The 15,075-nt window shown below is 43.7% G+C and overlaps 1 protein-coding gene across 1 annotated transcript in view; it reads right to left on the bottom strand.

The window, feature by feature from the left end:
• Positions 1 to 5,117, bottom strand: part of GPRIN3 (GPRIN family member 3) — a 28,214-nt gene extending 23,097 nt beyond the window's left edge. Inside the window, exon 1 of the mRNA XM_062493846.1 lies at positions 4,980 to 5,117. The gene's annotated coding sequence lies outside the window, so the exon portion shown is untranslated. The remainder of the gene's footprint in view (positions 1 to 4,979) is intronic.
• Between the last annotated feature and the right edge of the window lie 9,958 nt (positions 5,118 to 15,075).

Here is a 15,075-nt window from a genome sequence, read left to right as displayed (position 1 = left end):
GCAATGCTGCTGCTTCCTGGATCAGGAAGTCACCAGACCACAGTGAAGATTCCTGTCTTGCAATGTGCCCTATATCTGTTTTATCCTAGTTGAGTTTGACTATGAGGGTTACCCGAGAGGGGGACGATAAATATCTCAGAACACATACTTCTAACAATGCTCATCTACAAAACTTCCCCACTCCCTCAGCATAATATTTCTTGCCCAAAGCTAGACAACAGTGATATAATTTAGAGTGGAAAATAAATTGTTAGCACTTGCCAAGTGATAGAAGCTTTCAGCCTCAGCTCAGAGCCGGTCTCCGCTGTGTTAGACAGGGACACCAACAGTGTGCAGTGATGCTGGAAGCACAGATACTGGCAGTTTAACAGAGCACTGGGATGGCTGTGCCCCCCCTTGATTAACTCCTTGTTCTTCTAAAAGAACTACTGCCAGAGGGAGGAAACAGGCCAACTCAACTGTTACTACCACATTTTACTAATGTATAATAAGTACAGTAAACAATTGGGACAAGTAACATGTGTTGCTAACAATTACACTTGGGGATATAATAGATACAGACACTTTTTCCTGGATAATTTAATGGATACTGTATCTTCCTGGATGTCTGGCTGATACTGGCTGTGGTAATAGCTTCCATACCTGCCACCAAGTTTTGTTGCACAGGATCACGGATTTAGAGGCATGAGGAAGATGAGGGGAAAGAACTGAATCTGTCCCCTGTGATCACGTAGCACTCTTTTACCACAATGCACGGTAATATTTGTCATTTCTGGCATTCTTTCCTGCACTTAATTATTCTCATCAAGTGCATGTGTCCACGGCTGACAGAGGACAAATAGGTGCAAAATGGTATTATGCTGGTTCCCAGTCATTCCTACTTAGGTGCCCGTCTTCTTCTTTGCCTTTCTCCCCCACAGCCTGCACGGAGTTGCAGGTGTTGGCACTGCATTCTCTTCCCTATTTACTCAGCAGCATGCTGACACCTCAACCCTCTAGGATCTGCTGCCAATTTACAAATGTGAGCTACTAGCCACAGACTCCCAAGAGACAAATAAGACGATGTTAATAAGTAACTGATCATGTGTGATTCAATTTTTAATCAGTACCAGAGTTTGTTTCTATAGAACTGTTACCGAGTTCAAAGTCCATAATATATAATAAAACATATGTAGACCTTTTCTATTTTTACTATTTGCAAAAGTAAATGGTATTTACATATACTTTAAAAAACTTCTATTGGATAGCAACTTAATTTCTTTCAGAACATGTCCAGAACTTGTTTTCCCCAAATAAAATCATCCTTTTTTTTCCCGTTTTTTGTTTTGTTCTGACTCTCAAGAAGGTGATGTTTACTTAAGTTAGTTAACATCAGGTCTTAATTCAGGATTGCTCTTAAATCCACAAAGGCAGCAGAATCAGCCTATATTCTAACTCTGCTTCTAGTGTGGGAGTTATAAGTTAAGAAGTGATGTTCTGCTAGGAGCATAATTCTCAGTTATGAAATTTTGTTGTCTGTAGCTGTGAGACTACAAGCAGATTGCTTGTACTCCTACAGCAGTAAGGATTTCACAGACTGGAGGCAGGCTGTTGTTCCCCTTAGCTTTGGCTGAGTCTGACAGAGGGAGTTTATGTTCCTAAAAATAACAGTGTTAGTAACAGTTGCAGGACCCAAATCTGACAAATTTTACCACTGCCATAGTATCTTGGTAGTGAAACCTCTCTAACCTAGCACTCACTGGACAGCGTTCAGCAAGTCTGAGACTCAAAAATACTATCTTCTGTCTGTTCTGGCCCTGTAGGATTAATTAACAGCCACTATTCTTAATGCTAGGCTGACTCTGGATGGGCTTTATAATTCAGAAATGTGTAATTTTTGGGACCAGCCACCCTAAGGAAACACACGCATATTCTTCTGATTGCAAAATGAGTTGAAGAAAAGGTGCAGCCATGAGAAGGGAAAGCATATGTTGAAAAGGTTCAGAGATATTAGCCCAATCTGTGGGACAGAAGCTGAGTTTGAATGGGTGAGGGAAAGCTACCTCTCAGGTAGTAACATTTACATATTTGATATTGGGGGGATGTACATTGGACAAACAATTGACAAAACAATTCCTAAGACACCGGCCTGTAGAAAATTCACCATAATTCTAGAGCTCTATTCAATCCAATGTGGTATCTGAGCTCTGAGATGATTTTTCAGACCTTTTAAGGGTCCATCACTATTTATATTTAGGGCATCACTGTCTATACTTAATGAAATCTTATTAATAGACATTTTCTGGGACCTGTAATAAAAACATCTTAATGAAATTTCAAGAACACTCTTTATTCTGACTTTTAAGTCATTACACAATCAGAATGCACTTTTCTTAATTTTAACACTTCAAAGACAACTAGGTCATTCTAAAGGCTGAAACCTACCTTTATTCAAACAAACAAACCTTACTCAAGGACATAGTCATAACACTTACTCCATGGGATGGTCTGCAAAGGTAAAAACCTTTAATTTTCAGACATCTTACATCACCATCCCTCACTCCACATTAAGCTTGTAGACAGGGCAAATCAAGGTGATTACAAACACACAACCCCCACACAAACAAAAAAAAACCCAACACAAACAACAAAAAAAATTAATTTCAAAGATCTTTGTTTTGTACCATCTCCCACAGAAGGTGCCTTCAGACTACTCAATCTTAGCCTTTTGTTGAGATTCAAGATGCTGTATGCTGCTAGAAAAATTGATAATATTCTGTCAAAGCCACCTACCTCTGGCCCATGCTCTCACATATTGTGCTTTCTAGAAAGCTCTAAGTCCAGGCTTAAGCACACTTCAGAGCAAGTAAAAGTCACAACATTCAAGTTAAAGACTCACAAAACAGTGATGCAGCCTAGACATCATAGCCAGTGGTGGGTTTACAGCTCTTTAAGACAGGAAAGCAGTTCTCTTTTTCTGTCACCAAGGCTTGGAAGCACAGCTGAACAAAAGCAGTTCCAAAAGCAATTTAACGTAATGGGCACCTCCACTTTGTACATTATTCAGTATAACTTTTTGGTACCATTTACTCCAGGTGACCTTAAAACTATTTGAAGTTGGCTGGGGGAGAAGACAGACCTTTAGAAGGGAGGTACTGGGAAAAGAAAGCCTTCTGACTTCTAGAGGACACCAGAGGTCTATTGTGACTCCTGAGCTGCAGATTCCACAGAAGTGAGGTAATCTGAGGAGGGAAAAAACACTCTAATATAGGCAGATTCAAAGCTATACATTTAGAAATATTTAATTCAAATGCTCCTTACGGGACAGGCAACCAGCTTCCGAGAAAACCTTGGCTAGCAAAAAAGTGCAGGGATCACTGCCTGTAACTAATGGAACAGAAGTTCCCACCACGTAGTCGTGGGAAAGAAAAGTCTGTACCACTGGGTGAATAGACAGGGGAATACTGTGCACGAGGTTATTATCTCCACACGTGACATTAACAAGGGCCTTCCTGGAATCCACTGTGCAGCACCGGAGACCAGCAAGGACGGTGATGGAGGCTCAGAGAAGAGCAGCCCAGACATTTCTCCTGGGGAACATCTGCATTCCAGGGAGAGACCAAGAGAGTCAGGTCTACTTAGCTCATCAGAGACAATGTTAAGTGGCTATTTAATTACCGCCCTTAAATACTTGAGCAGAGAGAGATGATCTGAAGCTAGATAGCTATTTAATCTGACAGGCAAAACATTACAAGATCCAGTAGCTAGAAGATGAAGGCAGAAAAGTTCAAAGTGGAAAAGAGATGCAAACGTTTAACAAAGCTATTAAAAATTGGAGCCAATTATCCAGGAATGTAGTCAATTCCCATCGTTGGAAGTCATTAAATCAAGACCGTTTGAAGAGGCTGGTGGGCCAGACCTTGGAATCATTGGGGAATAGTCTCAGCTTTATATTATGGAAGAGGTTAGGCTATGGGATCATAGTACTATCTTAAGACTAAAAAACACACCACTAGCATTGTTATCTTCTTTGCCAAAAAAAAGGATGAAGGAATAAAGCATTAATGAAGCCACGGCCTGTATGAGGCACAGAACACATGCTGAATGTGGACAACACAAGTCACAGACCAGGAGCTGTCATCATCAGTAGTTTTGTCACCAACTACAGCAAGAGAAAGAAAAGGCCGTGAGGAATTCACACTTAGCCCCAACGCCCTGAGCCTAGCAAAAATGACATTACCCGGCAAACTCTCATGGCGCGATGCCCCTTGACCATGCCAAACCAGCTCGAAACCCTCACGGACCCTCCCGCTCCCGGCCGAGAGCCGCCACACTGCAGTCCAGGCATCCCCAGGCTCCGCCGACAGCCACCCGGGAGTTGCCCAGCTCACCCTCACCGCTGCGTCCGCCCGGCATGGGCCCGGGGGACGCCCCTCGGCCACAATCCCCGCTCCGGGCGGCGGAAGGCGGCGCTGGGGTTACCCCCGCGGCGGCGGCCGCCTCCAGGGCATCTTCCGCGCTGCGACATCGTGGCCGCGGGCACGTTGCCGTGGCGACCGCGCGGCGCATCCCCCCGGCCCGTCCCGGCGGTGGGGGGGGGGGGGGCGCATCTCATCATTATTCCCTCCACCTTTTTTATTTCTTTTCTTAAGTTTTCCGCGCACAGTTCCACGCGTGAGCCGAAATCGCCTAGAAGCACCGGTAAAAGCGAGCAAAGGATGAGAGAGGCACCCTCGGGGGCGGCCCGGTGGCCGCAGACCCTCCCGCCCGGCTCGGTTCCGCGGGATGCGCTCGGCGGGCGCGGCTCGGTCCTCCCGGCTCGGACTCCCGCGCCGTGCACTGCCCGCAGGGCGAGGCACGCCCGCCTCGCCCCGGCACCCACCCCACTAATCTCCGGCGCCGAACGCCTTCGCTGGAGTGTGTGTGTGTGTGTATCAGTGTGCGGTGTGTGTGTGCCGTGTAGGTGCTCACGGTGCCCGCTCCGCTCCCCCACCCCTTACCTCCGCGGCGGCTCCTGGGGAGACGTGGGCACACCGCCGCCGCGGGTAGGGATGACCTTGCGGAGAAATCCATCATCCGGGCAGGAAAACAAGCCGTTCCTCGGGATGCGGGGCGGCTGAAGGAGGGCTCCGCTTAAGCTGCCCTTCCCGCCGCGGGGGCAGGACGGAGGCGATCCGTGCCGCTACCGACGAGGCGGCGGGAGGCGCGGGCAGCCCGGCCAGGCACGGCCGCCGCCCGCGGAGCTGCGCCTCCGGCCGCTGCCAGCTGCGGCTCCCGGCCGGCTCGGGAGGCGGGGAGCGCCGGGGCTGCGGCGCCGGGCCGGGGCCGGGCTCCCCCCGCGGCCGCAGCAGAGCGGGGCAGCTCCCGGGCCCCGCCGGCGGGGAGGGACCGCAGCAGCCCCGGTGTGCTCGGCCCCGCACCCCGCCCCGAGCCCTCCCAAACGCGCAGGGCGCGGACACGTACCTGCTTCCAGGGAGACATTTCCCGCTGACGCCAGCCCCACCCCGGGCCTCTCCTGGCTTTTATAGCGCGGGAGCTGGCGGCTCCTGTTCTCCATCGGGGGCACGGGGCTGAGCGGGGGGCCCTCGGCAGCCGTGCCAGAGCCCGGAGCTCGCTCTATTGCCGCCTCTGCCGGCCGGCTTCTCTGCACCTCCTAACCCAAAACTAGGCGCTGAGCTGCTTCAGGGCAGAAGAGCTAGAAGCTCAAACCCCATAACCCGCCAATTCCATCCACCTGTGCTAGCCATCCGTGTGTCCGCGGAGGAAGCGTTCAGCCAGCCAGGCGCCTCCCGAGCCCTCTGCTTGCGGGGTGGTACAGGTTTGCGCGGGGAATTGCAGTGGATGCAAATGCGGTTCAGCTCTTGTCACGCTTTCAATTTGTATTGTTGTTTTTGATAGGTAAATTTGGCTTCCTGCCCTGTTTACCTGGGAATTAAAAAAAAAAAAAAACCAAAACAAAAAACAACCCGAGAGTCAATCGGAAAGCAGCAAAAGACGTTTTGGTTTGGAACTCTTAATTATCCGGAAATCTTTGATCTAATTTCGGTTTATTCCCACCACAGTGGAATTTTATCTCTCTCTGCTGCAATCACAGGAAATGGTTCTCCGGTGCCCGGAGACTCAAGTCAAGTACAGGTTTTCAACCGGGAAGATTTTAACTCTTCTGCAATCCTTTAGGGATGAATAGGAGCAGGATTTAAAAAAGAAAAAAAAATAGAAATAGCTGTCGGACAAGCTGTGAGAACTATGTTGCAATATGGAAAAACTTTAGGGGGGAAAAGGAACAGGGTATCTAAAAGAATAATTTATATCCTTAAACACTGTAGGAATCAGTGAATCATATTCCCTTAACCCTTATTTTATTTACTGCTTTACCTAACAACCTCCGCCTCAGTTATTGATCCTAAATCTCCTTGACTCAAGAGTTAGGTGATCATGAAAAACACCTTGCATCTCCTACCATAGCAAATGTAATTTATTCCCTAACAGCAGCCACTTAAATCAGCTCATATTTGTGTAGTAGCCATTCCTGAATGTGGCTGACAGTTATTTAAGCATGGAAAATTCAAGATATGTTTTCAATGTTCACCTACAATAACCACTTCTCCTCATATGCCAAAGCCAAACCAGCAGTAGTCTTAAGAGCCTGAACATCTCAAGCATCCATCACTGGAAAGAGATTAGAGAGAGCATCAGACTTTATCAGGAAAAGATTTACAGCACTAGCACATCCAAGGCTTCCCAGTAGCTCTTCTCCACTTCGTTCTCTTCAAAACCTTGCTACTTTTTTTTGGTAGCTGAACAAAGGTACCAAAAGCTTTTTTGGAGGGCTGAACAAAGCCTGGTCCTCCCTGTGCCCATGTCTGAATCAGGAATACAAGGTCAGCTTGGCAAACCAAGTCAGTGTTCAACGCCTCTTCGTTATACTGCTAAATGACCTATTTTTAAAGAAACATTGCCAAACTTCCTAGAATTAATCCTCCTGCCATTAATGTTACTACAGTGGAACTTCCCTTTCTTTTGATAAAGAAGGAAAAAGGCCGGATGATGCAATTTCCTTTTGTCAGCAATTACACTTTAATGAAGAGATAGCTGTCAGCACTTACAGACCTTGCAGCTGCAAGGACTTTGTGGGTCCTCGTGGGCTACTCAGTAAGGGACAATTACAGTTAATGTTGTTTTTATAAACCTTCCTAAACATGAGACTTCTTATCTGGATTCTTGAGAGACCTTTCTGTTGACAATCCAGCCTTGAAAGTCACATCACGAAGAGTTACATAGATTCAGCTGGAAAGACTAGTGAGCTTTCCTATGGGCTATTGTGTCCTTCCCTTTTTAGGGTTGTGAAGCACCTGCAGAGCATGTGGAGGACTCAGGCCCAAAACCTGTGGGAAATTGACATTCTGAGGCAAAAAAGAGAGGAACTGGGAGCTTTTTTTTTGCTCCAGGTCCCTGCATGCTTAGGCACCTCATAACTAGTGTCCACATGTTTTCCTGCTGGGTTCAGATAAACCTTTCTTCTGTCTGTACAGCATTGCTGAAAATCCCCAGTCTGATCTCAAGCAGCCATATCTGAGCACTAGGTCTACTATGTCTGGTGGACAAGGAATTCTGAGAGAATAGAAGACAGTAATAGGACTGAAACACTTCTCAGCTGATAATCTCTTTCCCATGCCCAGTAGGGCACGGATTCTTCAGCCTCCAAATGAAGTGATGATCTGAGAAAGCTGAGAAGGGCTATTAAAGAGACTCAGGTCACTGCAGAAGCTGGTTGAGATGATGCATTCAGGGCATGGCCACTTTGTTTATATATTCTTCTCACATACCTGTTTTTTCCCCAATGTCCTTTGCTCTTCCCTGAAACACAGTCTACCATGTAATAGCTTCATTTGGTACATTAGGCAATATTGGTTTTAAAGACCTCTAAAGGATTTTCTAAACCCTGTTATGAGCTCTGAAGTCTGCTAGCCACTGTTCCAATTGTCAAGACAAGTCATCACATCTCAACACATCAGTGTGTCGCCATATCAGTGTAAACTAGAGATTTAGATAATTCTGATTTATTTATCTAAATGTTTAACTCCCTTAATCACCTGTGAGTCATGGCCGATTTGCTATTACTTATCCATCTTTTTTTCTGCTTCAATCTCCAGCTAGATTGATGCATTTGGTTTATATTGACTTTTTGTAAGTCTCAATGCAAAAAGTATTAATACTGAGGGCAGCACATAGATGGTTTCTTAGCTTTAGGCACACTTTAAATAAAGTCAACGCAACATGCTTAAAATTAAGTGTGTGCATATGTCTCAATAATATTGAGAATAATAAAGAATTCGACCTCTTTAACTCACTAGTATTGTCTAAGGTGAAAGCATAAATGTAACTGCAGAGGGTTTATCTGGTGTTAGACCAGAGCTCAGGGCAACAGGAGCCTGGGTTTTTAGGAGCTGTCACAGTCCAATTAGCCATCAGAGTGACAACCACACTTCTGCAGTGCCCTTGACTCTTGTAGAGCATTTTAAACTCTAATCTTCACATTGTATCACTATTTGGCTAAAAGAAATTCCTTACTGCAGCTGAAAAAATTCCTTACTGAGGAATTCCTGTAGCTGAAAAAAAAAAAAGTAGATTTGATGATTTATCAAAATGAATAGTAGTGTAACATGTTGAGAAGACATGCAGTTGGCCTAAACTAGTGTGCCCTCATTTACTTCAGTAGTGCTAGGCAAATTTACATTGGTGTGGATTAGGCCTGTTGTTATTGCACTGCTTCTACCATATTTCATAACATGTTTTGATGAGTTTTGATGACATTAATAACAAATTTAAATTGTGTGTAAGCCTTTTTTTTTTTTTAAATGCAATGTCTTTCATGTCTTCTTTAGGAATAGGAGTTAAGAATACTTCAAAAAGTAAATAGAAGCATAATTTTTCCCCAGCAAAACTTCAGTTCAAGATTGAGCTGAAAAGGTAAATGAAGAGCAAATTTGTGAATACAGTGATTTACCATGCTTTTGTGAAAGTACTTAAAACTTTACTTTCCATTAGTGTGAAAAACAAGTTGAATGACTGGATGAATATGTTTATTTGGCACCAGGAGCTGAGCCAAAAAAGGTGCAGGTCCTCTGGTGTGATAGCTGCAGTTGACAGCTGTATCATTAGAGACAAATGTATCAAGAGAGAAAACTGTACCATACACAAGGTGATGTGGTGCAAGTATTTTGTGATCATGCGCTTTTCATCTGACCAGCAGAACAGAGTAAATACTCATTCCACGTGTTACACAGCATCTCCCTCTCTCTCTACCTCTCACACACCTAATGGGCTGTACCAGACATCTCACAAATGGATGCACTGTTTGGCCACGGTGATAACTCTCCTGGATCATTAGACTGGGACTGATACCACAGTTTATGGCTAGAAATAATGGGTTCTGTTGGTCATATTTGAGAATGTTTCCTTTAAACATTTTGGTCTTTATGAAAATAATAATAAAAGGTATATAAAGAAAACTGTGTGGAACAAATAGCATGCCATTGTGAGGGAGAACAATATTTGAGGTGTTTTTCACAGTGGTCCTTAAACCCTATGCATCCATGAGTTAGCTGCTGTACCTCTGGCACTTATGTCAAATTTCAGTTTAAAATACGTAAGCGTGTGAATTTCTACAGCATTCTGAAAATATTTTTGCATCTTGCCTTGCACCTCTTGACAGCTTTTGCTTCTGTCTGAGCTGTGAAGGTCCTCATGGGGAACTTCAGCCACCCCAGCATATACAGGAGGGACAACACAGAAGGACACAGGCAATCCTGCAGGTCCTTGGGGTACATCAGGTTCTTCATCAAAGTGACAGAGGACCAGAGGAGAGGTGCTCTCCTACTTGCCAACAAGGATGGGCTCACTGGGGATGTGAGGGTCAAAGGCAGCATTGAAAATGAGATGGTGGAGTTTGGGGTCCTGAAAGGTGGTAGGAGGGTAAAAAGCAAGTTCACAACTGTGTATGTCAGGACAGCAGATTTTGGCCTATCGAAAGGGTAGAGTCCCATGGAATAAAGCCCTAGAGGAAAGAGCAGCCCCAGAAAGCTGGTTAATAGTCAGTCATGACCTCCTCCAAGCTCAGGAGTAATCTGTCTCAATGAGGAGGAAGCCAGGCAAAACTTCTGCATGAATGAACAGTGAGCTCCCAGACAACCTCAGAGACAAAAAGGAAGCATACAAGGAGATGAAGCAAGGACAGATAACCTGAGAGGAATAGACATACATCTTCAGAGCATCCAGGGTTGAAGTTAAGAAAGATAAAGCCCAAATGGAATTTAATTTGTCTAGGAACATCTAAGAAAACAAGAAGGGCTTCTGTGGGTACACAGGTAACAAAAAGAACACGAGGCCAAGTGTGGATGCATTCATTGCTGAATGAGACAGGAGACCTCTTCACACATGACATGGAAAAGGCTGTAAGAATCCCCTCTTCACCTCAGTCTTCATTAGCAAGACTGACCTTCAGAAATCCCAGGTCCCTGAAACCAGGGGAATCTCTGTATCAGAGAAGACATAGCATTCGTGGACAAGAATCAGGTTAAACAATATTTAAGTAGACAGGGCATGCAAAAGAAGGTCAGGAAGAGGGACCCAGGCCAGTAAGCCCCACTTCAGTCCTGGGAGGGTGATGGAGCAGTTAAACTTGGAAACTGTTTCCTGACACATGAAGGATCAGACAGTTGTCTGGAGTAATCAAAATGGTTTCACCAAGGGGAAGATGTGCTTGACCAACTTGATAAATTCCTATGGTGAAATGACTGGCTTTGTAGATGAGAACAGTGGTTGTTATCGACCCACACTTCAGGAAGGATTTTGGCACTGACTCCTCTAAGATTCTCATGGTGAACATGAATTATGAACTGGATTAGCAGCGAGCTGGATTGAATAGGGGCTGAACAGATGTGTCCAGAGGGTGGTGATGAGTGGCAAGTGTAATTATAGGCCAGTCACTTGTGGTATATCCCAGGGGTGAAGACTGGGTTAATATAGTAACAGTATAAAATAATATAAAGTAATAATATATTAAACATCCTCCTTCATGATCTGGATGATGGTGCAAAGTGCACCCTCGGCAACTTTGCTGATGGCACAGATCTGGTAGGGTGGTTGATACACCAGAGGGTTGTGCTGCCATCCAGAGACACCTCAACGGGCTGGAGATATTGGCTGACAGAAATCTAAGGCATTTCAGCATAGGAAGTGCAGATAGGAGTAACCCCAGAGATTGGTACATGCTGGGGCTATCCATCTGAAAGGTTGTGAGGATGACCAAGGCTGTGAGGGTGACACACTTGCCTAGAGAAGCTGTGTAGTCACCATCCTTGGAAGTATGCCAAAGCCATTTGGATGTGGTCCCAGGCAGTTTGATCTAGGTGTCCCTGCTTGAACAGGGGCGCTGGACCAGATGATCTCCAGAGATCCCTCCCAACCTGTAGAGCCCACCAGAATCAACCACTGTGAGTCTGTGATTCCCCTGGTATGATGGGAACTTGTGGCTAATGTTCTGTGACACTTCTGTTTTCACCCTGAGACTCTGAGGGGGACAATTGGGTATGATTCATTTCACATTCTGCTATTCCCATTTAACACATTCTATGTATTCATTACTGTGTTTCTACATGTGAAGCAGTCCATACAAAAAAAACCAAAATAACCTTCTCCTTTCTCAACAAATTAAAACAAACTGTTTGATGAGTCAGTAATTTATACTGTTTACCTCCTTTTATGTCAACAATCCCGAGACCTGGAACAACACATAATCATAATGATTATAGACATAATGAGCTGATTTATTACGTAGTCACCACATGATATTCTGGTGCATATTCAGCTGTAATGATGTCAAACAATACAACTGGAAAATCTATCTGCTCAGGCAACCGCTGCCTACTGGGAAAAATAAATTAAGCTAATGCAGTACCATACACATGGGTTCTCTGGACTCAGTGCTCCATCTGTACTTAAATTATGTATATTTCAAAAGCCTTTGGCATTTTTAGAATTTCAGGGAAAAAGAAAATCAGTCAGGGATCCTTTTAAGGAGTGGTTGTGAGTGCTGAAGGTAAATGTAAATGAAATACTCTCCCAGTATAGTTCTGTGATATGGAATCACTCTTACAGTTGTACATTTTCACTGAGTTTAAGAAACTGCTTGTTCTGATGGCAGGTTAGTTCTTCCTACTTCCTTGGCTGTGTAAAATGTTATTCCAGAGGGGGACATTCTTTGACAGGGCTATCACAGCTACTTCCATACCTTTGCATTTCATTGCACAAGACAGAAATTTCTCCTCATACAACCAAAAGAGCCATTCCCTGGACTACTACAAAATATGTTTATGGCTCAGAGTTGTCCCTTACAACATGGATTTTTATGCTGATTCATACAACAGGTGAGATGAAAAGCAAATGTAATAGGTGCTGCAAGGTGAGCAGATAAATGATGAATAAATGCAAGCATGGAGGATAAGTACCACAAGATAAAAAGAAATAAAGAAGAGCAGAGACTCTTGTTTACATATACTGTCAAAACCCCAAGAATATATATATGTACCATAGGTCAGTGTAGAATCATACGTCCAAATAGAAAAAAAACCTGGATTGAAATCACTTATTCATATGATCTCTAAATGTGTCAGTGCTCCATTGGAACAGAAAGCCTTACATAAATTCCAGGCAGCTGACAAAATACAACATCAGGTGTTTCTGTTTCCTGGGTATATTCACTAATTTTCACTAGAGTCCCACTGACATGGACTCAACTGTCTGGGATGCAACTGTGCTTTGTAAAGCAACATTCCTGGTTATCCTCCTTAAATTTGCCTATGCATACATTATTCTTGTGTTCTGTATAAAAATGTCCGATTTACTTTCTTTTGGCCATTCTTCGTGTGGCATCAATCATAATGTATCTATTAGTCATCTGTTTTTTTAAAAAATCTAAAATAAGAAGTCCAATGCTTACAGATTGTTGCCTTTTCATGCATCTATTGCATCTCTTGCCCAGCCATGGTTCTAACACGTAATAGCTGCTCTATGTATCTGAATACATAGAAATTATATCTTTGGCTGAAAAAGCTTAGCTGTAGCTCAGCTGTACTCAGTGTAGTTGTGTCTAGAAGCAGAGCTTGATCTTTTTTAAAAAGCCTGTTTTGTCTTTTTTTTTTCTCCTTTTTTTACCATAGAAGTAATTACCTCCACTTGATAAAACCGACTGATTTTACAGTTTCCCAATTTAAAGTAGGTCAGGCCCTGTCTTCTGTTTGTCTGGATTACTTTCTGTTTGAGCTCTCATGCATGATGTAAACAGCTCACACGGCCACACTGGACAGCCTCATCTGCAGACTCAGCCAGCCCCATGGAAATAGACACAATGTGCCCAAATGGACACATTGCACCCTTCACGTGGGCTCCTTTGGACCAGGCTTCACCACGGGGATTGCACTGGGTTAGTGCCACTTGAATGGACAAGGTCTGCCCGAGGGTTTCTCCCTCCCTCTTTGTCCTTGTAGCTCTTTCTGCTAGGCTGGTTTTCCACTCTACCTTGGTTCTGCTCCTTTACAATCCTTCCTTGCTGGAGGGATCATGCAAATGCCGTTCAGAGCTTCAAGAACATGAATCATTCAAGCCAAGACTGAATTGACCCACTGGGATATGTGCAGGGCCCATTCTATATGATTTGATCATTTTTATGACCTGTGAACCTAAGGAAAGTCTTTCTGCTACAAAGACCGTCACTGTTTCCCACTCCAGTTCTACCAAAACATATGTCCATTTTGGCTTTTTGTGAATTGTATTAGGGGTAGAAGCATGATTATCACAAGGTCCTTTGTCTGATTATTATTCCAAGATGGTTTTTCCTCTGGAGTTTGAGACCTCCTTCCAAAACATGAGCTAGTAAAGGTTCAGTGAGACACAGGGAGATTGGGAAGATTCCTGCCTCGCAGCTGAAGTGCAAGAAGACATTTTTCTGTCAGGGCTAAGAAAATGTGTAGTCAAAAAAATTGTCTCTGAGCTCAACACAACAGACATTGAAGTTTCTAGGTGACTTCTGATCTCAGTGGACAAGGCAAAAATCATGGAATAAGTCACAGATGGCAGATGAACAAATGTTTTACCATCCCTTTAAAGTCAACATCCCTTAATATAATTTCAGAAGAGCTTGACCTTTTCTTTGAGCTAAAAAATCTTCAGTCTCCTGTTAACCAGGGAAAAGGGCAGGGAGAAATAGCTGAAAATAATTCTAATAATTTTATATTATCTTGTCTACTGATAAGATATTTGAATAGTGCTCAGCATGGGAAAAGAAGGTAAATTTCCATCTACATCTGATGTCACATTGCTTTATGACAGAAAATTTGATTAATTAGCAGCATTCTAAATTCAGAAACTAATGGTCCGTGAGTTTAGCTTGTCTCTAGAAAGTGATTAACTTAAAAACCACTAAGACTTTTCTTTTTAGAATCATCGACTTAGGTTAAAAATACATTTAAAATCATCAAGGCCAAGCATTAACCCAAGGCTGGTCACTCCCTCTGTCCTTTCCCTCTAAAACTGATGGAATGAGGTACCTTCTACTACTGAAGGTATTCCAACCTGTTCTTCTGAAGACTGTATCAAAGTTTTTCTCAACTGATATTAATCTTCTCACCTGGCCATGAATACAAATGCACTTTACAATGTAGCTTGCCTGGTGGAGTAAAAACCACAACATCTCTCTACTTCAGACAGCAGGGGAAAGACTATTTTTGTGGCTGTTCTGTTGAATATTACAAGCATATTTCAGGTAATGGCACAAGGAGAAAAAGTATTTTACCATTGGCTTTGTGAAATAAAGTTAGACACTATAGCTGACCAAATGACTTCATGGGTTTGATCCATGGTGTAGCAGTAAGGCAAAAAAATGTTAATTCTTATGAAATACCTAACAAAAAAAACATCCCCAGCATGTGTAAATTTTATTATATTGGTCTCAGGAAGCACTGTAGAGGTATAATAGTGATGAAAACTCCCCACATTCCAGAAAGGTATGAAATTTTAGAAAATACACTGCATACACAA

Source organism: Cinclus cinclus, chromosome 5 (genome assembly GCF_963662255.1).
Source record: "Cinclus cinclus chromosome 5, bCinCin1.1, whole genome shotgun sequence".
Taxonomy (NCBI): domain Eukaryota; kingdom Metazoa; phylum Chordata; class Aves; order Passeriformes; family Cinclidae; genus Cinclus; species Cinclus cinclus.
The sequence above is the reverse complement of the archived record's forward strand: the minus strand, read 5'-3'. Positions and strand labels throughout refer to the sequence as shown.